This window comes from Cibotium barometz, chromosome 2 (assembly GCF_041138505.1).
Source record: "Cibotium barometz isolate CiBa-2024 chromosome 2, ASM4113850v1, whole genome shotgun sequence".
Taxonomy (NCBI): Eukaryota; Viridiplantae; Streptophyta; class Polypodiopsida; order Cyatheales; family Cibotiaceae; genus Cibotium; species Cibotium barometz.
In genome coordinates this window covers 58669873-58681885 of record NC_141047.1, presented here as the reverse complement: position 1 = coordinate 58681885, position 12013 = coordinate 58669873, and the positions used below count along the sequence as shown (strand labels likewise).

The 12013-nt window shown below is 40.3% G+C and overlaps 1 protein-coding gene across 3 annotated transcripts in view; it reads left to right on the top strand.

Annotated features, from left to right (window-relative positions):
• Positions 1–12013, top strand: part of LOC147641275 (uncharacterized) — a 93123-nt gene that overhangs the window by 37201 nt on the left and 43909 nt on the right. Inside the window, exon 1 of one of the 3 annotated variants that reach the window (XM_086820011.1) lies at positions 8377–9636. The exons of the other annotated variants lie outside the window; for them this stretch is intronic. The gene's annotated coding sequence lies outside the window, so the exon portion shown is untranslated. Of the gene's footprint in view, positions 1–8376; positions 9637–12013 lie in introns of those variants that run through there. 3 annotated transcript variants of the gene reach the window in all.

The following is a 12013-nucleotide window of genomic DNA, read 5'->3' as shown; positions in this document are numbered from 1 at the left end:
ACCTTGGTCTTGCCAAGGTTTACCGACAAGCCGCTATCACTAGCAAATGTGTGCAAAGCATCCAAGTGTCGCTGCATGCCCTCTGGTGAATCCGAGATCAGCACAATATCATCTGCATACATCAACAATGAAATCCATGTCCCTGCTAGCTGTGATCCTCTGTCGCCTCCCCTCTCAATATAATCTGAAATCTCATCCACATACATACCAAACAAAGTAGGGGAGAGTGGACATCCCTGTTTCACCCCAATAGTGGAGTGAATAAGCTCAGATACCCCCTCGGTAGTGCGGACCTGCCCCACAACTGTCCTGTACAGAGCCATGACCCCCCAAATCAACTCTTTGGGTACACCCATCTCCTGTAGTCTGCGCATCAATCGGGCTCTGGGGACTGTGTCAAAAGCTTTGCGGAAGTCCACAAAGGTACAATAAATCCTCCTACCATGTGATCTGCCCTCCTCGATAATAGCTCTGAGTGTCAAGATGTGATCAAGAGTAGAAAAGCCCCTCCTGAAACCTGCCTGTCCTGATGCCCATATGCCTGCTCTCTCTGCCCATCTACTCGCTTCACGCTAGCAAAATCAACACACATCTTCACCTACATGTTAGCATCAGGTTCCACATGTCTCCTTCTCTGTTAATCAAATTGCGGTTACACCTGATGAAGTCACGGTTAGGCTTAACCACATGGGCATTATGCTTTGTACCATTATCTTTAGGTTTACTCTTGAAATTTGCATCAAACTTCTCTCTCTCTCTGCATGCCTCACCTTCTTGGAGCATCCCCTTTGCAAATTCCCAATCACGTTTCTACGTTTATGTTTATCTTGGCCAAGATGTGGCTCCGGAAATAGATTTATCTTTAGATTAACATGCGGGATTGATATGAGCGAAGGATTTTGTTTGAAGAGCTAGGTCGAGGACTTCTACATTCTCGGTGTAGGCACACCATTCGTGATGGTAAGCCACCCGTGGTACGTTGTTTTTGGCGGGGCTAAGCCATCTCAAAAATGAGGTAATCGTAGATAGATAGATAGATAGATAGATAGATGTTATTGTTAGGAAATATGTAAGGCTGATGTAGAGGACTTGGTTTGCCACTCAAGTACAAACTGACTCGTCCTCTCCTAAGATGCTATCATAGTCTCCTAGTATTCTTGGATTTGTGATGTCAAGGCCTTTTGCACATGCATGATGTTCTATCGTGAAAGTGCATAAAGACTCCTTACCAAAGAAACCAAATCATCAGAAGGTTCCACACGTGATGTCTCTTTATAGCTTTGGAAAAGTTAATGTTTTGACATCATGCGCTAAGAGCATTGCATCTTCCTTGGAAGATATGATCAGCTGAAGCTTTTCATTACGTTAACATAGCAAAGAATTACTTTTACAGAAGGCGAAGGTGACAATAAAGCCGACAAGCACTGCGATAAAGGTTTATAATCTCTTATCTACAGCTTAAGCTATTAATCAAGCTCTTCATCTCCTATAATTGTTTACTAACGAAGTTGATGCAAGCCAAATTGTTTTCTTTGTTGATCAGCTGACGCTTTTTATTACATTAACATAGCAAAGAATTGCTTTTGCAGAAGCCGAAAGTGATGATAAAGCCAACAAGCACTGCGATAAAGGTTTATAATCTCTTATCTACAGCTTAAGCTATTAATCAAGCTCTTCATCAGTGGTCTATTTTTACCACAAACTCTTGCTCATACAAGAAGTGCTTCGAATGCTTTAGGGTTGTGATGGTGACAATAGAAACCACTTCTTGGTGTAGATAAAACCATTGGGGCACTATATCTTGTGCAAGATTTTCCCTTCCTCTCTCATTTACACAATTCTTCTTTGTTTGTAAAGAAAGTTGCACGAGTTTTCTTGTAATGGTAAACGTGAATGAGATTTTTTCAACCTTTACAGTATTACAACCTTACTTTACCTTTTGCACCTAAAAGCATACAACTGGAAAGAGTATGCCTTGACACAATCATTGCATCTTTATAGTTTGCACATTTTATATGCTTAAAGGGATAGAATATGTAAATTTGTAAGGGTGCAATGTTGGTGTCAAGGTGCACTCTCGCTAGTGTATGCACCCTTAAAGCTTTACATCTTCTATCCTCTAAAGTATACACCCTAACACCATCCCTTGTCCGTTATACAACCAATTCCTAAAAGCACCTATTTGTTAAAGTATGCACTTGTACACCTAGAAAGTGTACACCGTGCATTTAGGAGAAGTAAACCCTAACATCACAGAACTAAAGTAGAGAAGGAATACTAGAAGGAATACTCATGAAAGAACTTGGTGTAACTTTATCAAGGTATAAAGATAAAGGTAAAGTTGTATGAGATTTTCTAGTAAAGCTAAAGGTGTATGATCTTATATTTTCTAAATGATCTTATATTTAGTCTTAGCCTTCTTGCTGGATTGTCTATGTGAAGAGCTTTCAAGATAGTTGCCCCATCATGATTGTTACACTTTGACCCCGCACTGTGGACTGCAAAATCTTGTCCATTTCTTTTGGCCCAAGGGTGGTTGTTAGCAAATTTACAACATGGTGAAGAGAATCCAAGTTTGTTTGTATTTGATTTGTGAAACTAGGTGCCTCTTTATACTTGAAGGACCAAAACAAGAGCTACATAAACTGTACATAATCCTTAACAACATCGTGGCCTTTACTTTACACACTAGCTTCTCAACCTAATAAGACGCACTGTAAGTTGTAATTCTATAAAGCTTTAACTTGTAAAGGGTGTGTAAGGGTATCAAAGCACCTTTACATTGCCATCTATACCCTCACACATATTAAAACATAACCTTGCATCTAAGCACCGCATTAGCTGTCACCCAAGGCATGTATTGAATAACCTTTTGAGTAGTCTTACAGTATCCTTACAAACCCTTACATTTCCATCTATACCCTCACATAGATTAAAACATAACCTCGCATCAAAGCACTACGTTAGCTCTCACCCAAGGCATGTATTGAATAACTTTGAATTATTCTTAGAGTATCCTTATAAACCCTTAGAATTATTGTCCCTTCCTCTCTCCTTTACACAATTCTTCTTCTTGTTTGTAAGTTGTACTAGTTTTCTTGTAATGGTAAAGGTGAAGGAGATTTTTTCAACCTTTATAATCTTACAACGTTACTTTTCCTTTTGCACCTAAAAGCATACAACTAGAAAGAGTATGCCTTGACACAATCATTGCATCTTTATAGTTTGCACTTTTTATATGCTTTAAGAGATAGAATACGTAAATCTGTAAGAGTGTAATGTTGGTGTCAGGGTGCACTCCTGCTAGTGCATCTTTATAGTTTGCACTTTTTATATGCTTTAAGGGATAGAATATGTAAATCTGTAAGAGTGCAATGGTGGTGTCAGGGTGCACTCCTGCTAGTGTATGCACCCTTAAAGCTTTACACAAATTAAAAAATAACCTTGCATCCAAGCACTGCGTTAGCTCTCACCCAAGGCATGTATTGAATAACCATTTGGAGTCTTAGAGTATCCTAACAAACCCTTCAATTTCCATCTATACCCTCACATAGATTAAAACATAACCTCACATCCAAGCACTACATTAGCTCTCACCCAAGGCATGTACTGAATAATCTTTCAAATATTCTTAATGTGCCCTTATAAACCCTCGCATTTCCATCTATACCCTCACATAGATTAAAACATAACCTTGCATCAAAGCACTACGTTAGCTCTCACGCAAGGCATGTACTGATTGAATAACCTTTCAATTAGTCTTAGAGCCTTACAAAACCTTACATACCCTTACATTTCTATCTATATTCTCAGATAGATTAAAACATTTAACCTCGTATCCAAGCACTACACTATCTCTAACTCAAGGCGTGTACTAAATAACCTTTTAATTAGTCTTACCCTTGCTGCTAGATTTTCTATCTCTTTCAACAGCTTTTGGAAGTGATGGTGTGTGTGAAAGCTTGTGTAAAGGTATATATATGTAAGGGTTGGTGCTTCATGGTGATGAAGAGAATGCAAGTTTGTTTGTATTTGAGTTGTGAAACTAGAAACTACCAAACCTTACATCGCACCAAACTAGACATTTAAAGAGAATGTGAGCCTTTATAATGAAGACCATGTGGTGATGTTTACAGATGTAAAATTCAACTTTTCACACAAGGCCCTAGATGTTTATTTACTAGAACCACCACCTCATCATCATCTAACATTCTACAAACTGACTCGTATTCTCCTAAGAGCCCCAACAAGGCGGTTGTAATATTGTGAAGCTTCACTGTGTAAAGGTTTACGATCGTAAGTTTTGTAAGGGATTGCAATTTGACACGTTGATGGCTTTGACATCTCAAGAAGTCTAGCACCATGGTAGGTGTAAAGGTGGCTTGCTAGGATTGAATATGACAAACAGTTGAGAAGTGTAAGGGCCTGATGTAGAACCAAGATTTCCTATTAAATGCCTAGTCCAATAAAAAGTTAGATGTAACGCTGTAAAGCTTAAAGGTTATGGTCCTGGAGATTATGTTTGTGTAAAGGCTGCTTGCTAGGGCTACAAGTCTAATGTAAGCTTGCACTCTCCATACCATGAAGTAATAACCCATATATATATATATATATATCATTGTGCAGCCTCACTTTTAAAATTGTAAAGCTTCAATGTGTAAAGGTATTATAAAGGTAAGATCTTGTAAGGGATTGAAATACGATATAGTAAGGGCCTTGATATTTGAAGTCCAACTAAATGCTAGGTGTAGAGGTAGGCTTGCTGGGACTAAGTATGATGTATGGCTGAGAGCTGGAAGGTATCTATGACCCGATACAGAACTTGGATCTCTTTTTAGATGCCTACTAGTGTAATAGAATGCTGGGTGTAGATTTATAATGCTAATGTAAAGGTTATGTTATTGTTAGGAAATATGTAAGGCTGATGTAGAGAAGGACTTGGTTTGCCACTCAAGTACAAACTGACTCGTCTTCTCCTAAGATGCTATCATAGTCTCCCAGTATTCTTGGATTTGTGATGTCAAGGCCTTTTGCACATGCACGATGTTCTATCGTGAAAGTGCATAAAGACTCCTTACCAAAGAAACCAAATCATTAGAAGGTTCCACACGTGATGTCTCTTTATAGCTTTGGAAAAGTTAATGTTTTGACTTCATGCGCTAAGAGCACTGTATCTTCCTTGGAAGATATGATCAGCTGAAGCTTTTCATTACGTTAACATAGCAAAGAATTACTTTTACAGAAGGCGAAGGTGACGATAAAGCCGACAAGCACTGCGATAAAGGTTTATAATCTCTTATCTACAGTTTAAGCTATAATCAAGCTCTTCATCTCCTATAAGTGTTTACTAACGAAGCTGATGCAAGCCAAATTGTTTTCTTTGCTGATCAGTTGACGCTTTTTATTACATTAACATAGCAAAGAATTGCTTTTGCAGAAGCCGAAGGTGACGATAAAGCCAACAAGCACTGCGATAAAGGTTTATAATCTCTTATTTACAGCTTAAGCTATTAATCAAGCTCTTCATCAGTGGTCTATTTTTACCACAAACTCCTGCTCATACAAGAAGTGCTTCAAATGCTTTAGGGTTCTGATGGTGACAAGCAAATAACTAGCATATTCATGAAGACACACGTTGCGTATTGAAACATACAGATAGTACATGGCCCTGTAGCAGACAATGGACATGCTAAATGAAGATAAAACCGCCACTGTTAACGGATATGCCACACAGAGATCAAGTGGCCACCATTGACATTTTAGGGTATACAAGAAACCTCATACACCTTTACCTTTACAAGGAATCTCGTACAACTTTAGCAATGATGATTTTTCACAAATCCAAGAATATTGGGAGACTATGATAGCATCTTAGGAGAATACGAGTCAGTTTGTACTTGAGTGGCAAACCAAGTCCTTCTCTACATCAGTCTTACATATTCCCTAACAATAACATAACCTCCCCCACAGTATACCCTAAAATGTCTATGTCTCAAAGCATACAATTAAACACCTAGCAAGAGTACACCCCAAGACAATCCTTGCCCCTCTCTAACACTAAGAGTGAAGGTGTATAGCTATGAGAATCCCTTACGATTCTTGGATGGTATCTTTTATTAGTGCCATGGCCTTTGTAGATTTGGTGAAAACCAGCCTTGGGTTGAAAGGACTGGACAAGATTTTGCAGTCTATAGGGCGAGGTCAAAGTGTAACAGTCCCAATGATGGGGCAACTATCCAGTGAGCTCTTCACATAAACTAAAGGTATGTAAGGGTACTCCAAGACTAATTAAAAGGTTATTTAATACATGCCGTGGGTGAGAGCTAGTGCAACACTTGGATACAAACAAACTTGCATTTTGCTCCATGAACGAACCCTTACATGCCTGCACCTTTACACAAGCCTTCACACACACCATCACTTTCTGAAGCTTTTGAAAGATGAAGCCACAATGGAGAAAAAACAGCGTGCACGGATGTCATCTTTTTTTGGTGCCATGGCCATTGCAGATTTGGTGAAAACCACCCTTGAAAGGAATGGACAAGATTTTGCAGTCTACAGGAGGGTGGAGTGTAAGAGTCACCAATGATGGGTAAACTATCTTAAAAGATCTTCACATAAACAATCTAGCAGTAGCAAGGTTATATAGTACATGCCTTGGGTGACAGCTAACATGGGGTATAAGTGGGCATGTAAGGGTGTGTAAGTCTCTAAGACTAATTGAAAGGTTATTCTCATTACATGCCTTGTGTGAGAGCTAACGTAGTGCTTGAATGCAAGGTTATGTTTTAATCTATGTGGGGGTATAGACTGAAATATAAGGGGTTTTAAGGGTTCTCTAAAACTAGTTATAAGGTTATGTTTAAATAATGTAGTGCTTGGTGGATGCAAGGTTATGTTTAAATCTATTTGAGGGTATAGATGGAAATGTAAGGGTTTTTAAGGATTTAGGGTTTAGAGTTTACGATTTAGTGCAATGTAAGGGTTTAGGGTTTAGGGTTTGTAGGACAAATTGAAAGGTTATTCAATACATGCCTTGGGTGGAGAGCTAACTAAGTGCTTGGATGCAAGGTTTTGTTTTAATCTGAGTGAGGATATAGATAGCAATGCAAGGGTACTTTCAGACCCGTACACACCCTTTACAAGGTAAAGCTTTACAAAATTACAACTTACACTGTCCCTTGTTAAAGTGAGAAGCTAGTGTAAAGGCTACAATGTTTTTAGGGATTATGTTAAGGTTGATGTAGCTCTCATTTTGGTCCTTAAGTACAAAGAGGCTCACATTCTCTTTAAATATCTAGTTTGGTGCAATGTAAGGTGTAGTAGCTCTTAGTTTCACAACTCAAATACAAACAAACTTGCATTCTATTCACCATGAAGCAATAACCCTTACATGCATGTACCTTTACACAAGCTTTCTCACACACCATCCCTTTTGAAAGCTTGTATGAGATGAATCCACAAGGAGAAAGGAGAGCATGTATAGATGGCATCTTGTTTTGGTGCCATGCGCATTGCAAATTTGCTAAAAACCACCCTTGGGCCAAAAGAAATGGACAAGATTTTGCGGTCTACAGTGCGGGGTCAAAGTGTAACAGTCACCAATGATGGGGCAACTATCTTGAAAGCTCTTCACATAGACAATCGAGCAAGAAGAATAAGACTAAATATAAGGTCATTTAGAAAATATAAGATCATACACCTCTAGCTTTACTAGAAAATTTCATACAACTTTACCTTTATCTTTACACCTTGATTAAGCTACACCAAGTTTAAGCTACACCAAGTTCTTTCATGAGTATTCCTTCTCTACTTTAGTTTTGTGATGTTAGGGTTCTTACTTCTCCTAAATGCACGGTGTACGCTTGCTAGGTGTGCAAGTGCATACTTTAACAAATAGGTGGCTTAGAGGAGAAAGGCTGGTGTCAAGGTGTATTCTTGCTGGGTGTGTATGGGTATGCTTTAAGGCATAGAAGATGTAATGTTGTAAGGGTGTGCTATGTTGTGCTAGGTATCTTGTGGTGTGTAGAATTTACACTCGGTTTGAGAAAGAGGTGTCCAAAAGCTATGAGGATGGGGCATGTGCATACTTTGAAAATAGATGTAAAGCTATAAAGTTAAAGGATAATGTCAAGGTATACTCTTTTTCTACTTTCCTTCTCTCTCCTTTGCTTCTAAGGTGTTAGGCTATACTCTTCCTCAATGCACAGTGTACTCTTGCTAGGTGTGCAAGTGCATGCTTTTAGGAGTTGGTTGTGTAACGCATGAGGGATGGTGTCAGGGTTAAGAAGAAGCAGAGATCAACACGGAAAGCTCAAGAAGCTCAACAATCCATTATAAGTAGGTTGATCAACTTTGTAAGGATCTTTGGTATGGTGCTCTCTCTCTCTCTTTCTCTCTCTCCCAATCTGTACGATGTAGGCTTATCCAGTTATGCATTCACTTGGTTACACCTTTTATAATTGTGGCTGCAACATCTGTTCCACGTTTGACTAATGCACCTTGCACTCTTACTGCCTTGCAACGCAATCATATTGAAAAATACCTGAGCCGCCCTATTTGTTGGTTCAGCCTCAGTTTTGACTTGAGTAGAGATAGACTAGGGGTTGCTTTGCCATATACCTTCCACGAAACATTTGTAGCGGTAGAGCATGAGCTAAGTCTGTGCTTGCCGCCCTGAATTCATGGACCCAATTCTTCGTCCGTATCCCCTGACCTACCTGCTGGTGGATACAGAGACTCCGTCCATGGGGAGATTGAGCTTATGGTGCACAAGCTCCGAGCTCTCATGAGTGAGCGTTCAAGCTAGCCATACTTTGTCCACAGATGCTCGGATGCACCTAGCTGCCACACGCTAGCCCACATACACCCAAGCGAGCTCCTTCTTTGACCTACACTACCCCTCTCTTTCTCTGCCTGCTGCAATCAGCTCTGCTTTGTATTTGTGTTATCTGTACGCTGCTCTTTTCACACATTGTCAAATGTACGGCCTCTTTGTATAATAAATGGGTAGAGTTGGAAAGGGATTTTGCTTCTTTTATTTTGCCGGCTTGCAACCATAACTAGAGATGAGGGAATTAAAGGAATTGGCTTCACCGTTATATCTCCCACACACGTCAATTGAGTTATCATAATGATAATAGTGCAAGGTGACCGATGTAGGACTTCAATGCCCAAACGAACAACCATCAAATAGTTTCTTGTGATACTTCCGAGGAAATCTCAAGAGTGTTAAGGATATGGAAATGGATAGATGCTCACAAGATATGGAGTGTACAGAGTATGGATAGAATGCAATGTGAAGTGTTGAAAGATATGTGTTTTTCTTACCACATAGTGTCCACTAGTCATAGAATGGTATCCACTACCCACACATGGATCTTGACTAGTTATAAACCAGTATAGGAGGCTGCTGCTGCTGCTGTCGTCGACGCCTACTGCCCTCGCTAGCACTGCCTCTATCCTGGGCAGAGTGCTCTATGAAGGCTAGACACATAGCTGAGCCTGCTTCTTCCTCAAGCTTCTGCACAAACCCAGGTTCTATTTCTCAACGCCTTTATTTTTAAGGGCTGGGAAAGAAATTTTTGTAATTTTTGTCGGGTCTGTATCATAGTTGCGCTTCCGATTGATTAGAAGGTAAACTCTCTCTCTCTCTCTCTCTCTCTCTCTCTCTCTCTCTCTCTCTGTGCTGCGAACGAGCTGCATCGGTGCTGCGCTTTCTTCGTTTGCTGCAGGTATGACTTTCATTGTGTGTGTGGATCTTTACTACGTCCATGGAGCTTCACTACATCCATTGTTGTATAGACATGGGTCTCCAAAATATATATATATGGCTCTGTACTACCTACACGATGTGATGCTTAATTTTCAGTAATTTAGGCATAGGGCTTAACACCCATATTGGTCAAAGCACCGCTTTTACAGGGTAAAGATAGTGGAAATCCAATGAAAGTAGTGGAGTCCCATGGGTGTGGAGTGGCATTCACGTGTTTCTAGTAGAGTAAGCACTTCAACGCAAATTGGGAAAAAACCCATTATTAGCAGAGAAGATTATAGTTTATAGATACATATATGGCTAGTGGAGACCCATTAATTAGTAGTGGAAATCGAATTGTTGATAGTGAAGATATATAGATATGGGTAGTTAGTACAACTACTATAGTAGAGACACAATGTAGAGACACAAATGTAAGTATAGTAGAGACCCAATTGTAAGTATAGTTAGTACGACTACTATAGTAGAGACACAATTGTACATATAATGGTAATAAGGCCAAATTGAAGTAGTAAAGAGCCGTATATGGTTTAATTTCCCAACACACACATGGATCTCCAACCTATGTACAAGTAGTTGTTCCCACGTACCATTTGTGAATACTCATGCGTAGATAGCAAAGACCAATGTAGGTGAGGATCCACCAAGCGTAGCAGACTCATGTGTAAGTACTAGACTCATGTGTAGGTATTCGAGATTCATGTGTAGGTATTGGAGATTCATGTGTTAAACACTTATGTGCAATTAGTGTAGATCCATGCGTACATAGTGCAATCATAGTGTGATGCAAAGATCCACAGACTCATGTGTAAGTACTAGACTCATGTGTAAGTTTGGAGATTCATGTGTTAAACACTTATGTGCAGTTAGTGTAGATCCATGCGTACATAGTGTAGACCCATGCATGTGATGATGCGAAGGCCCAAGTGTAAGTAAGTGAGACTTATGTGCAGTTAGTGTAGATCCATGCGTACATAGTGTAGACCCATGCATGTGATGCGAAGGCCCAAGTGTAAGTAAGTGAGACTTATGTGCACTATCTATAGGTAGGCATACACTATAAACACTTGAGTTTTTAAACTTATCACTCCATTATAGACACATGGGGGGTTTCCCATGCGTATGTAGTGGAGACCCAAGTGTAAGTATCTACAAGAGACTTATGTGCACTATCTACAAATAAGCAATCACTACAAACACTTGGGTCTCCATCAACATATGTATATGATGTCTCATAGGTCGAGTTCAGCCTTTCGAAGATGTTAATATAGCATTTCATTTCATTTCATTTCTCTCTCTCTCTCTCTCTCTCTCTCTCTCTCTCTCCATCATCAACATGACCCTTGAAGAGGAGCAAAGGAGGAAGACCCGGGCCTTACATGTACGAGTGTCCGGTCTAAAAGACCGTGATGATGCGGAAGGGGAAACCAAGGAGCTCTTCTCTATGATGGGCATTGAAGCCACGCACACAAAGGCATGGAGAGTGGGAAAGAAGAGAGAGGGTAGTGGCGAATCTTCTAAGGAGAGAGCACTTATCATTCGTTTCCCCTCCATGGAAGCGAAGAAGGACTTCTTGAAGAGACGTCCTACACTCAAGAAGACGAGAATATTTCTTGGAGATGACCTCACACTCTTGCAACTTGCCCACATGAAAGAAGTTATGCCCGAGAGAAAGGGAAAGTGGCCTTCTATAGAGATGGTAGAGTGGTGATTATGGAGAGGCGCTCTTCATGACGGCGCGAGACCTATGGGACTACACTCAAAGTTGCTACTTGGAATTGTAATGAATCTCTACGCCTTGATGTAGGGGCTTTTGAGGATAGTTTCACTGGGAGGGACATCATCTTCTACTGTGAGACGCATCAGGCTCCTGGACAGTCCATGCCACATGTTAGTGGATACCGATGGGAGACAGCTTGTAGACAGGAGACTCGTTCAGAGCATAGAGGACGGGGCTCAGGAGGAGTGGCAGTATTGTTTAGAGAGGAGCTACAGCCATTGATACATATAGTCCGTAGAGATGAGCAGGCTAGGTACATGTGGGTTAGACTGACGGCAGAGACGGGCATATATCTCTACATTGCTAAATGCTATTTTGCTCCTAGTACATTAGTGTATGCATCACCTAGCGGGCAGTCTCCCTTTTCTATTTTGGATGATGACATTTGGGAGTTCTCCAGGGATGGTGATGTCATTCTCCTGGGGGACTTCAATGCCAGGACCGCCCATAACCAGACA